Raw genomic sequence first — 15,104 nt, 5'->3', positions numbered from 1 at the left:
GGTTTTGTTTTGATCAGAAGGGGGTTTTCGATCGAACGGCGTCTCTTGATGATTCAACCGCAAGACCTGAAATACCCACAACGCTTTTTCTTTTTTTATTATAAGCTCATTTAGATCTTCTTTCTGATGTCTGATTTATGATTAAGTTATCGTCACGATTAACGGCTATCTAAATAAGTGATTACCCGACTAGAAAAATATATCAAGTTTATAACACATTGTGTTATGATGTTATGAAATTTTTCTATAACTCATTATGTTATAAACTAGATGCAGGATGATGTTAAAATAACTAAAATCGTAACAAAAAGTACACCGGTCTAATCAAAATAATAACCTATTTTGTTATAATCAGATCAAAATTCTAACACAATATGATATAAATTTTAGCTTCAAGAAAACTAGTTTCTATCATATTTTGATACAATTGTGTAAAATGATGTTCTGAATGTCAAGGAATCAAAACTAAATTATTTTACAATGAGTTATTGAACAACATTTATAACACAATATGATACAATTGAGTTATAATATTTTTAAACACCAAAGATGTTTAATGAGTTATACATATCATGGTTTGTTATAATTATGTTATATTTTTGTTAGAATCTTCTAGACGGGAGCTACTATTTGTCTTAACCTTTCGTAACTCGCGCGGTTGGCTACCTGCGTCAGCACCACGCTAACGCTGAGTACAAAAAGCGAGATTTTTTCAACGTGTTGTACAAAATACAACAGCGCGATCGCTCGAGGGTTAATGGGACATGGAGAATCAACAATTATATATTTTGATATTTGATAATATATGAATAACAATTAAATTATTTATTGGCAAAGTTTAATAAAAACGCAACACACACCATTTTCTAGTCTTCCACTGGGGATTGTCCGCAGCATTTTGCATTTAAAAAAATTTGAAAGCTTTTCGGTCTGCCTCTTTTAACGCTCACGCCTTGTGAATGTAGAAAGGACACCGGAAGATTCAGCGTCTCAATCAAAGCGAATTTCGTATGCGTTTGCAAGTTACGGTACTAAAGCTGGTGAAGTCCGTAAAAGTAACCGTCACAGGTCGAAAGTGTTTCAAAATACACACATTCTGCAGCAAGTTCAAATATACAGAGGAAAGACAAAATTATCGGGACAGGAAAAATTTTCATTTTTCTAAAAATGGTAAACTTGCTGTAATTATTCGCTATAACTTTTTTTTTTCTTATAAACAATTTTAAGTTAAGCCAAACGTTTTTCGAAGCACTTTATATAACACAGCGCAACATTTTTTGTCTCAAGAGCAAACTTATGTGTCTCCGAAGGATTTTGGGTCGCTCAATCCGAATCCGGGCTCAGATTTGCTCCAACACGTCACAATTTTGAGCTATACCTCAATTTATAGGGCAAAATATGCGATTTTGGGCTTTTTTGACTGCTAGCCATTAAGCATGGAAATATTTTTTTAAGCAATCAAAAGGTAAATCGGTCAATTAACATATAAATTAACAACTCATGCAAAATATTTCGTTTTACCTAATCAATTTTGATAGATTTAAGCATTTTATGTAAGTATGAAACCTTGCATGCAATTTTTGGAGGGTGACTTGTATGGGAAATATAGTACCGTCAAACGGGGTTACTTGCAACAGCGGTGTAACTTGCCACACGATGACAAACACTACATGTGAAGTATTTTCTAATAATAATGAAAACTAGTATACCCTTCTATTTCGGTTATAGAGATTATGTATACCAAAGATCGTTTTAGTGGAAAAATTAGTTTGGTTTCTTTGTTTATTGTTTAGCTACACAGTTAAAACGGTTTGCTCATTTTATGTCATAAAAACAAATATCAAAATCGTGTTTCACCTCTCCCCTATAGTAAGTGCGATAAGTCTGATGACCTTGGTTGCAGTTAGGGTACCTAATAGTAAGCTTAGCTGAACGATAAAAGTTTAATAAACTTATCGACTAAGTAATGAAAAAAATCTTTATTATATTTGTCAACCATAATGGGGTAACTTGCAACAGTTAAATTTGACAAAACCTTCTATTATTTATCTTCATTTCACGATATTTTTGACAGAAATAACCGAAACAGATCATTTCTTGATTAAAGCCTGTATCCGCAATAATCGGGACACAGAAATACAGCTGTAACTCTGCAATAGAAACATTTAAGTTGCTCAAATTTGGCCTAATAACATCTTAAGATGTGTAATGAACAACCTACAAAACCTACAACCTACAAAATTTCATGTGAATCGGTACAGTACTTTTTGTTGTAGCAATGAAAGAGTAGAATGTGCGCCATTGAATTTTGTACAGCCCTTAGTTTTGCTTGTCAGCGCTGTAACTTTTGAATTTGGCAAAGGAAATGGATGAAATTTTCAACACAAACCTCTGAATCTAAATTCGTTGCATAGGCAAAATTTCAAAAATCAATCAACTACCTTCTGTGAAAATTTCATGAACAATGGCATAGAAATTCAAAAGTTATGAATAGGCAAACATCGCACATGAAAAACACGAAAAATGTTCACTAACACTCACCCCTATCAACACCAGTAGCTTTCAAACCAATTGAAAAAAGTTGATGAAATTTTGCAAGAAAGTGTCTCTATAAGTATCATAACTGCTAACAGAATTTCATAATTATCATCACAGAACCTTGAACTGTAGCGTAAAAGAACCATCTAGTATGCGAATGAAAATTGGTCATGGTTGTACAAAATGCTTTAAACTACGTCTGTTTGTTTTTCATCCACAGTTAAAAGTAATGTATCGATTTTTATGAAATTTGGCACAAATAATAAACATACACCAAAGAGTTCTCAGTCAATTATTTGGCCAATTTTACCGATTCTTTGCAGAGCTACAGCCGTACTTCTGTGTCTCGATTATTGCGGATACAGGCTTTATGTAACGAGTTCATTTTCAAATGACAACTCATTTTTTACATTTTTTGAACGTGATTTTCAAACATTGTTAGGAAATACCATATTATGGAGTTTTATTCATGTTACATCTTGTTCAAAGATTAATTTAGTTTATGGGCGCTTTAAAACAATCACCAACATCAATTCTGAACCTTGATGGACTAAATTATTTCAGCTGAGTATCCAAATTAACGACTTTGATATTTACAAAGCTCAATAGATGTGTTTCAATCATGTTATTTTAGCTGAAATTGTCAAACACCGCTTCAAACTGAAAACTACTCAAACATGACTCACTCTACCTTTTCAAAAAATGACAATTATCATTGCTGACATTTTGTTACGAGTACTATGTCATGAAATCCATATATACTTTATATTTGAGGGACGTGAGACCTGTTGTTAAACGATATATGTACTCTCATTTGCAATAACTTATCAACCTTTTCATGAAAAATTATATGTCAATTGGTTAGTGTACATCTTAACAATGCATTTTTCATGCTTTACATAAAAAATTTACAATGCGACTAAGCACTAGAATGTTCGTGCTGTTTAATGATAGCTAACTTAACTTCATGTCCTGTGTTGCAAGTTACCCCACAGATGGGGAAACTTGCAACAAGCATGTATTTCGCACCTCGCGATTAGGTGACAACATATTTTGATAAATCAATTGCTGCATAGTATTCTACTCTGGGTAATTAGCGTACACAGAGCCGTAGCGTGGGGCTGGCCAGGTTGGCCCCCGCCAAGGGCGCCAGCCTCAGAGGGGCGCCAAATTGGCCAAAGGCTGGAAGGAATTGTATGGTGTTTTTAACAAGATTCAAAGTAATGCACTGTATCTCAGAAACACACATATTTTCACACCCCACAGTTATCATGTTTTTGCTGTTGTAGCATTTTTCCATAATAGATTTGTTCAGACTTTCTTTTGAATGTTTACAATAGTTTTTTTCTGGGAATTCATACCCGTTTTAAGATATTATTCTAAATTTTTCCCAATTTAATCTTAAAAAATAATAAATAAAAATAGGAAGCTTTGTGTACATTTTCAAAAAATCACAATTTCTGTAGAAGTTTTATTAAATCCATCAGCATTCTCACTATGTCTCAAGTTATCTTCCAAATATATTTTCAACCAAATCAGCCATTTCAAAAAATCTTGAGCATTGCATTTTAAAACTTGATCTCAACAATAAATATGGTTCCTGTGAAAATCTAGCTGTATGGCTACAAGTTGTTTGTCTTAGTTATGTTTTTTAAATAATTTATTGGCTATTCTAAGCGTTCTTTCCATAGTCCGCGCCGCCCCGAACCCCGAATCAACATAAGTTGATGAAAGTTAAGGTTGATAAGATAGATTTTGTTATTAGAGCAACTAATTCGAAAAACAGCCCCTACCAATCTCAATTGCTTTTGCAATTAACTACTACCTGTGGTACGCACAGAACTGAATGAACTTTTCACGGAAATATAAGAATGGATCATGTGAGGCTTCTTAGAGGACTCCAGGATAGTTATAAACTTTAGGAAGTATGCTGTTAAAAAAGCTATTGAAGTTGTGTTGAAAAGTGATATAAAAAACTGAATGAATTCCTAATAAAACATGTGAAACAGGTTGGAAGAAATAAACAGATGAATGTCTAAATATCTCAAAAAATATAACGTTTAAAATACAACAAACTAAATACAATGCTTTCAAAACAGTTTTTAATGGAAATTCGAAACAAATGGTGCAAGGGCAGGTGTACCTGTTTTGGGCACTTGTCGCAATAACTAAGTCAATTTCAAACGGATTGATTTGAATTTTTGTGTAGAGTTAGGCACGTACAGTATCTAACTCTATACAAAAACTCAAATCAATCGGTTTGAAATTCAATTAGTTATAGCGGCAAGTGCCCAAAATAGGTACACCTGCCCAAATGGTACAAGACCCTATGAAATTCTCGAGAAAAAAAATATTTTTTCTCAAAAAATGTCACCAAAATATCAAAACAAAACAACTTTTGAAGAAATTTTATAAAAATGAAAACAATAGACATTACTATGGGGCGCAAATCAGGATGCTTGCCAAGGGCGCCGTGGAACCACGCTACGGCTCTGAGCGTACACGATGCTTTACAGGATGGTTCAAATGTTTAGATTTTCTGTGATATTGCTTTAATCTAATCTAATCTAATCTAACACAAACGCAGCCAGTACGAGAAAGCATTCTGGAAAATATTTGGGTTAGATTACGCCCAAATATTTTTCTTGTCAGTATTGATGCTTGCAGCATATCAAAAATATGATACAAGAATCAAAGCGGCCAGGTCTACTACGTTGTGTTTACCGCTAAGATGATGCTAGAACTGTTTAGATTTTTGTAAATAATCTTCAAAATCGAAGCAATTCTAGAATCTACAGGGATGGAAGGATGCGTGAACATACCGTACCAAACGCTCCGATTTGTTTAGTTTTATATGGTTGAGAAATGTATGCGAAATATAGGGATATAGAATTGTTTAAGTATGTCAATATTTATTATGGAAATTTACCTGAAGAAATCCTGGAAACCAAAATAATAATCATTATTTGTTAAAATTCAATGTCGCATAGATGTATGTATATAGATGTATATATGCAATTAACCCAGCAGGACTAATCACAGGACAAACCTTATTATCAACGCGTTTGTCATTGATAAGATTTATAAGAAATATTGAATAGATCAATTGGAACTAACTCACCAGTTTCTCAAGTTTTGATTCTGTTCAGTTTTCTCAATCCTATGATAGGAAGGAAAGTCCTTTTGTTTCTTGTTTCTGCGTGGAGAGGTCGTCTGCCGCTGACATCGCACAAAACAGATTTTCAGCCCTCAACTGGTTATGGTCTACCGTCTCGGCCTAACGTGTCTCTGGAGCCAACCTACTAATCGTCTCGGCAGGGGGTAGCGACCGGTCGCAATCGGAAAATTGACATTGTGATCCTTGAACTAAAGCATGGGACTTCCCAACTGGTCGAAAATCGCTTCCGTATCAGCTAATGAATTCCTCCCGTAGATCAGTTTTAAGTTTCTCATTCGGGAACAGCTTCTGGAAGCTCGAAATGGCGTTTATTGGGCTGCGGGCGTCCATCGCAAAGTCGAGTTGACGCCGTTGACACCAATCCGCAGCAGAATGGGTGGAAGGGAATCCATTTTCTTTTCACCGACGAAAAATCGTTTTCCTTCGTTGGACAAATCCTGGATAAATTACTCTGTCTTGTTGCGAACTTTATAAGTCTTCCAAAAGGCTTAGGCAGGATATTGTCTTAGATTTTCAGTGATATTGCTTTAAAGTGAAAAAGTGTTGCAAGTTACCCTATTTGACGGTACCTAACATAAATCGCTTAAAACTATCAAATTCGATTTGGTAAAACAAAATATTTTGCATGAGTCGTTAATTTAGATGTTGATTGACCAATTAACCTTTTGATTGCTTAAAAAAAATATTTCCATGCTTAATGGCTTGCAGTAAAAAAAGCCCAAAATCACATATTTTGCCCTATAAATTGAGGTATAGCTCAAAATTGTGACGTGTTGGAGCAAACCTGAGCCCGGATTCGGATTCAGCGGCCCAAAATCTGTCAGAGACACATAAGTTCGCTCTTGAGACAGACCAAAAGTTAATTTTTGTTACGCTGTGTAAGTTATGAATGCTCAAAATTTTATTGCATTCGGTCCATTGGATCCAGAGATATGACAGCACAAACTTCCCAACTAACAATTGCAAGCCACAAACAAGCAAGCTCGCTGAATTGTTGATTAATATTTAATAGGGGGATTCACTTAACAGCGTAAGCAGCTTATTAAAGTTTATTCTGATTAAACGTCGCGATCACCAAGGCAAACTTTGATTATTTCATTCGCAATTTCATGAAACATTTCAAATAATCAGAAAATCATGGCTTACGTAGCTCTTTGAACTGTTTAGTGAGTCCACTTAATGGTAATGATAGTTGAGCTAAAATTATGATCTACACGTTAGGGGTTGTCCATAAACCACGTGGTCAGGAGGGGGGGGGGGGGTTCGGCCAATGACCATTTTGTATGGACAAATACAAATTTTTGTATGGACTAATGACCACGCGGGGGGGGGGGGGGGGGGGGGTTGAAAAGTCCCAAAAAAATGACCACGTGGTTTATGGACAGCCCCTTACTGTTTAAATGATTTTTCAATTGAGAAAGTAGTCAATGTTCGACTTTTCGCATCGGTATCAACAATGATAAATTAAAACACTTTTCAAAAGTTTGACAAGAAATTTATTCGACATGCATTGATTCCTCAACAAAAAAGTTTAACAAAACATTTGTCTGCATCTTATTAAGCTGATGTATCGATTAGCGTATGCTCATGAACAATGTGCTTTTCACTTGTCAAATTAACGCCTTCAGCCCGTCATAGTTTGACTCGGAACTTTGTTCGGATAATGGGATATAGCATGGCTAAAACAGTTTAGACAACCAAGTTATTATAGAACCAATATTTTAAACAAATCACATAACATAAAACAGAATAAAATTATATAGCCTTACATTGAGTGCCAAGAGACGCAATCAACGTAAAAATGAAGCATTTATTTATTATTATTAGTCTGTAACAAGATATCTTGTACCTTGATTATTATATTTTTTATCCTCCGCAGCAGTTCGGTTGTACGATACGCTTGGATCGATGCATTTGACATTTCAGTGCTGTCGTGTTTACTGAATATTGTTCCCACAGTCACCTAGATAACCAAACAGCATTCATAAATCGACACATTTTAAGTATCCCTAAACATCCTTATGCACTATTTATTGAACATAATATCAAGATTCCATGACAAAAGCATAAATAAAAAAAATGCTTAACGGATCTTCGACTGAGCATGAATAGATTACCTGAACAGATGCTGTGAATGCACCATGTCCAAGACCATACCGCACCACATAGTGTCATACAATTTTAAAGATCGATATTTAATAATAAAAATAAAAACATATTCATATCGCAATTAGTACGTCTGGAAACAATATCTTCAATAAGGACCAATACTTTTTGGCCGCATTCGATACAAGTTTTCTCACCGTGCGATAAAAATACTGCCAGCGAAATCAGAAAGGAAAACACGTGTTTTGGGCTGAACAGCTGTTGAAGTATAAGGCGTTGTTCAGTGGATTACCACGTGCTGTGCTAATTCACCACTGCTGAACACAAGTTCAAAAGTGATCATTATTGAGGCATGGGAAGATTATGTTTTGCTTTGGATGCTGCATCTCACAATCTCTAGGATGGCGCAGATAGGAAGGCATGTGGCTGGCAATCGACAGGTCTCAAGTTCTAATCTGCATTTTGGTAATTTTCTATGTAACTAGCTGTCCCGGCAAACTTTGTCTTGCCGTCTTGTGGTGGTTTGACAACTATTGAGCTCAAAATACCACCGCACTCTAGATTGATTTCATTTCGATCGTGTTGATTTCCTTCCCAGCTCATGGAAAATCAGTACTTTATCATTTTTGTTACTTTTCTAGTTGATTTTCGTAACTTTTTCTGCATATAAACACAGCCACCATGAATACGAATCGAGCCGTGCAAGAGTCATGCTGATCGGTTCATCCGTTCGTGAGTTTTGTATAGATACTTATTTCATAACACCCAACATAAAAGCAAATAATTACTCTCGTGAGAGTTCAACATTTTTGCATTTTATTTATTTTCAGTCATTTTTGCCGAAGCTTAATAAAAGCCTCCTGTACATTTGTAAAACGCTTTGAACAACAAAAAATAAGTTGTTACACAACATGATGCTTTATAACTTCTCCAAATTTGTGTGAACAAAACCCGAACATAGGTTGTACGTGAAAATAATTCAAATGTTATTCAACATTATGCTGAATTAATCCGTCATAATGGTGCCTGTTAAATGAGTGATTGTTAGTTGGGTTGGCTATCGGATAACTTTTCCTAAAATCTAATTTCATGTAGAATATTTCAATGTTTCCCAAATTTGGACCATTGATAGATAGATTGATAGACAACTAGTTCACCAACTTACAGTACAAATTTGAGATTTTTTTATGCACTTTTCGAAAAATTACAGCTAGTTGATCATTTTTTTGAAAAGTGAAAATTTTGCCTGTCCCGATCATTTTGTCTATCCCCTGTATGTTCGAACTTGCATTAACCCTGTTATTTTCAAAAATACAAACGAAGTAGACATTTCGCGTGTGGTCCGAACACTTGAATTTGATCCATCCAAAGCTGCATGTATTAGCCCAATTAGCGCAGTCTTCCACCGCACACCATTGACAATTGCAGAAAACCTCCACATATCGATCCGATCCATGTTTTAATGCAATCACACTTTTTTCGTGCTACTGTTTCTTCCTACAGCCACTATATTCAACTTCTGGCGGAATTTTTTCGTCGAGTCAACTATGGCGTTTCAGAGGGTTTCAGGTGCATTTGCGGCGTAGCTAGGAATTCGGGGGCCTGATGCGGAGCCAAATTTATGGGCCCCCATGAAAATTACAGATGCACATTGTTTTACAATGATAAATCTATACATTTAACTCTCAAGTGATTGCACTGTTGTATTTTGCAGAACACGTTGCTTTTTGTACTCAGCATCAGCGTGCTGCTGGCGATGGTGGCCAACTCACTAGCGGAAGGTTAAACATTATTTTTTTGCATTCCTTTATGGGTTTCTTCGGGGAATTCTGCAAGAGTACATCCCGGTGTTCCAGCAATAACACTAGTTTACAAAATAAAACGATAGTCGTGAACTTCCGTCAACAACCAAAATTTTTGAAGCATAATTTAGCGCTGATTTCGAAACCGTGCTTCAAAAAATTTAAAGTAGAACAGTTTTTGAGTTTTAGCTCAATATCGAGTTTTACAACTTTTGAAAATATGGAATTTAATAAAATTCAAAAATCTTGCGTTTTGTTCAACCAAATTTAAATCTTTTACCATAAATTAAAAGCTGAATATAATACAATTCGATCATCTAAATTGATGTTTTGCGTCAGATTGATGAAATTCAAGATATTCGCGAGTTTTGGGGACAATCTCCTCAAATTTTAGCAAATTTTCCAAAAATATATGAAGAAATGTATTTTTTTTTCAACAAGAAAAAAACAATTTAAAAATTCTTTCTCAACGTTTATTTGACATATCATATGTAGACGAGTTACAGTAAAAAAAATCAGCTCAATCGGAGCATTGACAACGGAGAATGAGATGTGTGAAATGAGCGATTTTGCTTAAAAATAGAACAAAAATCGATTTCAAATCATCAACCTTGAATGGAAAGTCGAAAAAATTTCCGCTCTGCTGTAATTTTTTTCCTTCGCGTTTTCGAACTCAGGGCATGATTCTACACCAAAAACGATCATCAACTAACCGAGTTCAAAAATGCTGTAAACTAGTGTAATGAGCGTAAGATTTTTTCTAATATGTCGAAAAGTTCTTTAACAATCTATTTTTGAATTCCATCAAATATGCCTTTAGGAATTCCTTCAAAGATTGCTTTAACGTTTCCTTCAAGAAATTTTTCTTAAAGAATAATTTGTCTTCAAGAATATTTTAAGTGGTTAATGCTAGGATGTCATTCAGTATTTCTTTAAGCACTCCTTCAGAAATTCTAACAGCGTTGTCTCTGAAGCTGTTTTTGAAGTATTTCACAGTACTTCAGAGGACTCTTGCTTCGTCAAGTACTTCTCGAAATATTTGTTCCTCCGAGGATTCTATCAATATCTCTGACGATTCATCTAGAAAATCAACTAAAGAATTCTTTAGAAATTCCAGAAAGAATTACCACAAAAAAATCTCCAATGATACCTTTGGAACCAGATATTCTTCCAAGAAATTAAATGGGAGTTCCACCTGAGGAAAAGTACTCCCTTTAGGATTTCTTCAAACATTATAGTTTCTTCCAAGGAATTCTCCAAATGTTTCTTTAATGATTTTTCCACGGAAGTCAAGTATTTCTCCAAAGATTCTTGAAAAAATTCTCAATTATTCCCTAACATAGCTCTTTCAGAGATCTCTGAGGATTTATCTTGGCATTTCCTCAAGCATTCAACTTGGCGTTCATTTTGAAGATTTCCTAAGATTTTTTTCTTTCCTTCAGAAACTCCACCAAGGATTACTTCAAGAATTAGCGCATAGATTTCTTCGAAAAATTTCTGCAAGGATCTTCAAGGAGTTTACTAAGATATTTATCTTAGAATTCCTCCTGGAAATATCCAAAGAATCCATTGGATAATAATTCAGGAATTCCTGTAAGGATTCCTACAGAAGAACATTTAAGAAAATCTATAAGAATTCTTTTGAAAAATCCTTCTGGAATTTCTCCAAACAATTCCTTAATATCCATCTACTCTAGGAGTTTTCCTAAGGATTTCATCAGGAGTTTTTACTAGCATTCTTGTAGAATCTCTTCTGATTTTTGATAAAACTCCTTTAAAATTCTTTCAAGAAACTTTTTGAAAATCATTCTCATCATTAAGTTTCCATCAAGCATATCGTCAAAATTTCTTCAGGATTTATTGATGATTCCTCAAGAAATTCCTCTAAAAAGTTATTTAAAAAAATCTGTAAGGATTTCTGGTAGGGTCACCGTAACATAGATCAAAAATTCATCCTATTCGAAAACAAAGCTATTACGGCATCGATTGATTCTGCAATTTTTGTTATCATTCTTGCTAACTTCTAACAAAAATACAAAAATAAGATACAAAACAAAAAGCGCTTCATTCCTTTGCTTTGAGTAGGATGAAAAAGGGAGCGTAATGCTTAGTGAAGGAACAGATACCCTCTCTTAAAAAAATCAAACAATTTCTTCAGAAGTCTCTCAAAGAATTCCTTCAGGAATTCTTCCTGACTGTTTATCCATTTTCTTAAGATTTTTTTTTAAAAGTGGCTAGAAGCATCCTTTAAATGATTAATAGTGGGCTTCGTGGTCGTGCGGATAGCGGCGGACGTAACTCTAATGAAATAGAAACTCATATATCTCAGAACCCTGATTACTTTATAGAGTGTTGATATCTTTGGCAAGGTTGTTTAGCTTGTCACATTGGCGTAGCCAGAAATTGTCTCTGGGAGGGGTTTTCAACGGTCCATGATACCTGTTTTTGATTTTACAGTTACATTTCGTAAACAGCAATGAGTAATTGTATTCGTAGTTGAAAAATAGCGGCGCAGCCGAAAAATTGTTTTGTCACAAAGGGCTCTATACTGAAAATTTGTTCCAAAAAAAAATTAGCTCTTTGTTTAACCCTAAAACACCCACCCTTGCGACTGTCGCTGCGGCTGTATGTCTTGCGGGGTCTTTTGGAGGAGTACGTGCCTCTAGAGCCGACCTACTGATGTCTTGCGGGCGTACGACAGCCGCTGGACTCTAATAAAAGATAAGCGCGACAATATTGTAATTTTTTAATTAGCGTCGCCCAATGGCAGAATCTTACATCCATTGGTAAATCAGCTGTAAGTTTTTGACTTATCTAACACAATTTTTGGTCTATTTGTCTCTCAGATCACAAAAATTGATGCCCCGAAGTGGTATGCAGATCCTCTGGTATGCCTTTGGTTCAATGAATGCTCGCACACATCTTAAAGTGTTTTTATTGGAATCGATGACATTGCATTAATTAATGAAAAAATGTTTATTTCGACGGCGTGATGAGTTTTATGCTGGAAAATCAACAAATCTGGCAGTGTGAAGTAATGAAACTCAACGGTCTAGTCTTTGGGACAAAATTAGATGGATATGGGGGTACTAGGCCGAACATGGGTGTCATTAACCTTCATGTAATATTCATACTGCTGAACTTGGCCCTCCGAGCCATTTATCACAAAACGGTTTTTCAAAAGAATGAAGTTCCGCTTGAAGCAGTGAAGATAATGCAATAATAAATTCACAAATTTGGGCATAAAGACGGGCTTGGTGGTCTAGTGGCTACCGCTTCTGATTCGTATGCAGAAGGTCATGGGTTCAATCCCTGGTCCGTCCCTTTTCATCCTACTTTGTATCTTTCTATCCACTTCCTCTCACTCTCTCTCTCTTCTCTACATATACAACTCATGTATATTCATATGTTCATAGGCATCGCTAGAACCAGAAACGAATTGGAAAAAAGTCGTTTCCCTCTCTTCCAATTTCCACTCACAGCACAGTGTATATAACGCCTACAAGTTATGCAACCAAAGCGTGCTGTGCGCCGCTTGACCTTATTCACCTCATTCACCACACAATCTATCACCTTACGAACACTATAAATAACCCCCTATCCATGGATCCACTCTACGTTTGTCCAGCAGCAATACGCCACATCATGCTGTTAAGTGTCAACGAAAAGCCCTCATCACCCTATCCTTTCCTCAAATATTATTGTTACCCCTAACCTCGACTAAACCGCGAGTTTTACGGTTCCCCAAAACTAACATAGTTTTAGTCAAACACATAACATTGTATGAAATAAAAAAAAATGGATTCGGCTCCGTTATGCCTGTTGGCGCATGAGCCTCAAATAAATGATTAAGTAAAAAAAACAACCAGCACACTCTAACATTCCTTTCCCTTCCCAACTGACTATAAGGACGTGGCCGGCGCCGGTATTGATCCAAAATGTATGAGCTGCTAGAATTGCACTTTGAGAATAAGTGGAGTGTCCCAGCCCTTATTCATTTGGATCTCAGTGCAATTGGTACCAGCTCAGATCAATAACGGAGTAGCAACCATTGATATGTATAGTCAGATTTGATCGTAAATTCACAAATTTGGGCATAGGGTATTTGTTCCTTTATTAATCATGTGGCTCCCATTTTCATCCTACGAAAAACAAAGAATTGAAGCGCTGTTTGTTTTGTTTCTTTTTTTTTGTATTTTTTGTTAGAAGATAGAACCCATGAAAACTAAAAGAACGGAATCAATCGGTGCCGCATTCGATTGTTTTCGAAAAGGATGGATATGGGAGCGTGGGATTACTGTGAGCGTGAGATACCCTATTTTGCTGATTATTCTGATTCTAACATGATGTGCATTTTCGTGACGTTACAACGCGAGCAGAACCCTGTTTGAAACTGGACGGGCGTTGTAACGTCACGTAGGCGTCATAGGCTCCTGAAATGCTCTTTGATTTAAATTCTTTTATTTTTATTCTTGAAACCCCCTGATACGACCCTGATTTGAAATGCCTCTAAACGCCCCAGAAACCTCCGTAAACCCAGTGAAACGCCCTTGAAATCATCAAAATAAATGCCAATGAAACCCCTTTTAGGCGACTATAATAGGCTCCAAAAAAACTCTGAAACGCACCTGAAAACCCCTTGAAACGCCTCTGAAATGCTATGAAACGTCTCTTAAACCCTTAGGAACGCCTTTAAAATGTTCCTGAAAACCCCTGAAACATTTTGAAATGATTTTGAAATTCCTTGAAACGCCCTGTAAAGGTTACTGAGACCCCCTGCATTGCCTTTAAAGCCCCTTGAAACGTCCCTGAAACCCCCTTAATACTATTGAAATGCCCCTTAATTCCCCTTAATCCCATTAAATCATCAACAAAACCTGCCAGAACACCCTTGAAAGGCTCCTGAGCAGTGTTCGCAAAATATGCCAACGCAAGCGAAAAATAGGCAACAAAGAAGGCACGGCAACAACGCTTTGTTTTTTCGTTAGCAGATAATGACAAAATCGCTCCCAAGTTTGTTCACAACAAAAACGGTAGGAATATTTGTCTCGTTCTATTCACATCATGATTTTTGCATTGTTTTACAACTGAAACTAAACTCTGAGGTTTGCAAGAGTCCTATTTCGTTCAAATGTTTATGAATTCGATAATGTGGGTCGAAAATTTCAGCAGAAAAGCCGAAATATCAGTACACGCACGGCATGCGATGTTTGTTTTATTGCTCTCATCGCCTGACATGCGTTTGTTGCGGAGCGCCTTTGTTACCGACATGCACCGCTTATGACAAAGCGTTTGTTTTTCGGCGTGATCCGTTTTTCGTACCCTGCTCCTGAGATCCCCTGAAACAACCCACTGCAACGCCATTGAAGCCCCTTGGAACCCCCTTTTTTGGACTCTCTGGGAACTTTCTGGAAACCCCCTTAGCCCCACCTCTAGATCAAGACCTGTTCTCGCGAACTAGATTCTTTCATTAAAGTCCA

At 36.1% G+C, this 15,104-nt stretch overlaps 1 long non-coding RNA gene across 1 annotated transcript; it reads left to right on the top strand.

Annotated features, from left to right (window-relative positions):
* Positions 1-3,699: 3,699 nt before the first annotated feature.
* Positions 3,700-4,625, top strand: LOC134286874 (uncharacterized). Its single transcript, XR_009996931.1, has 2 exons — positions 3,700-4,501; positions 4,548-4,625. It is a non-coding gene; the product is annotated as an uncharacterized LOC134286874 (long non-coding RNA).
* The last annotated feature ends 10,479 nt before the right edge of the window (positions 4,626-15,104 follow it).

Source organism: Aedes albopictus, chromosome 1 (assembly GCF_035046485.1).
Source record: "Aedes albopictus strain Foshan chromosome 1, AalbF5, whole genome shotgun sequence".
In the NCBI taxonomy this organism is placed as follows: Eukaryota; Metazoa; Arthropoda; class Insecta; order Diptera; family Culicidae; genus Aedes; species Aedes albopictus.
Note: the sequence above shows the minus strand (reverse complement) of the source record. Positions and strands in the feature narration are given on the sequence as shown.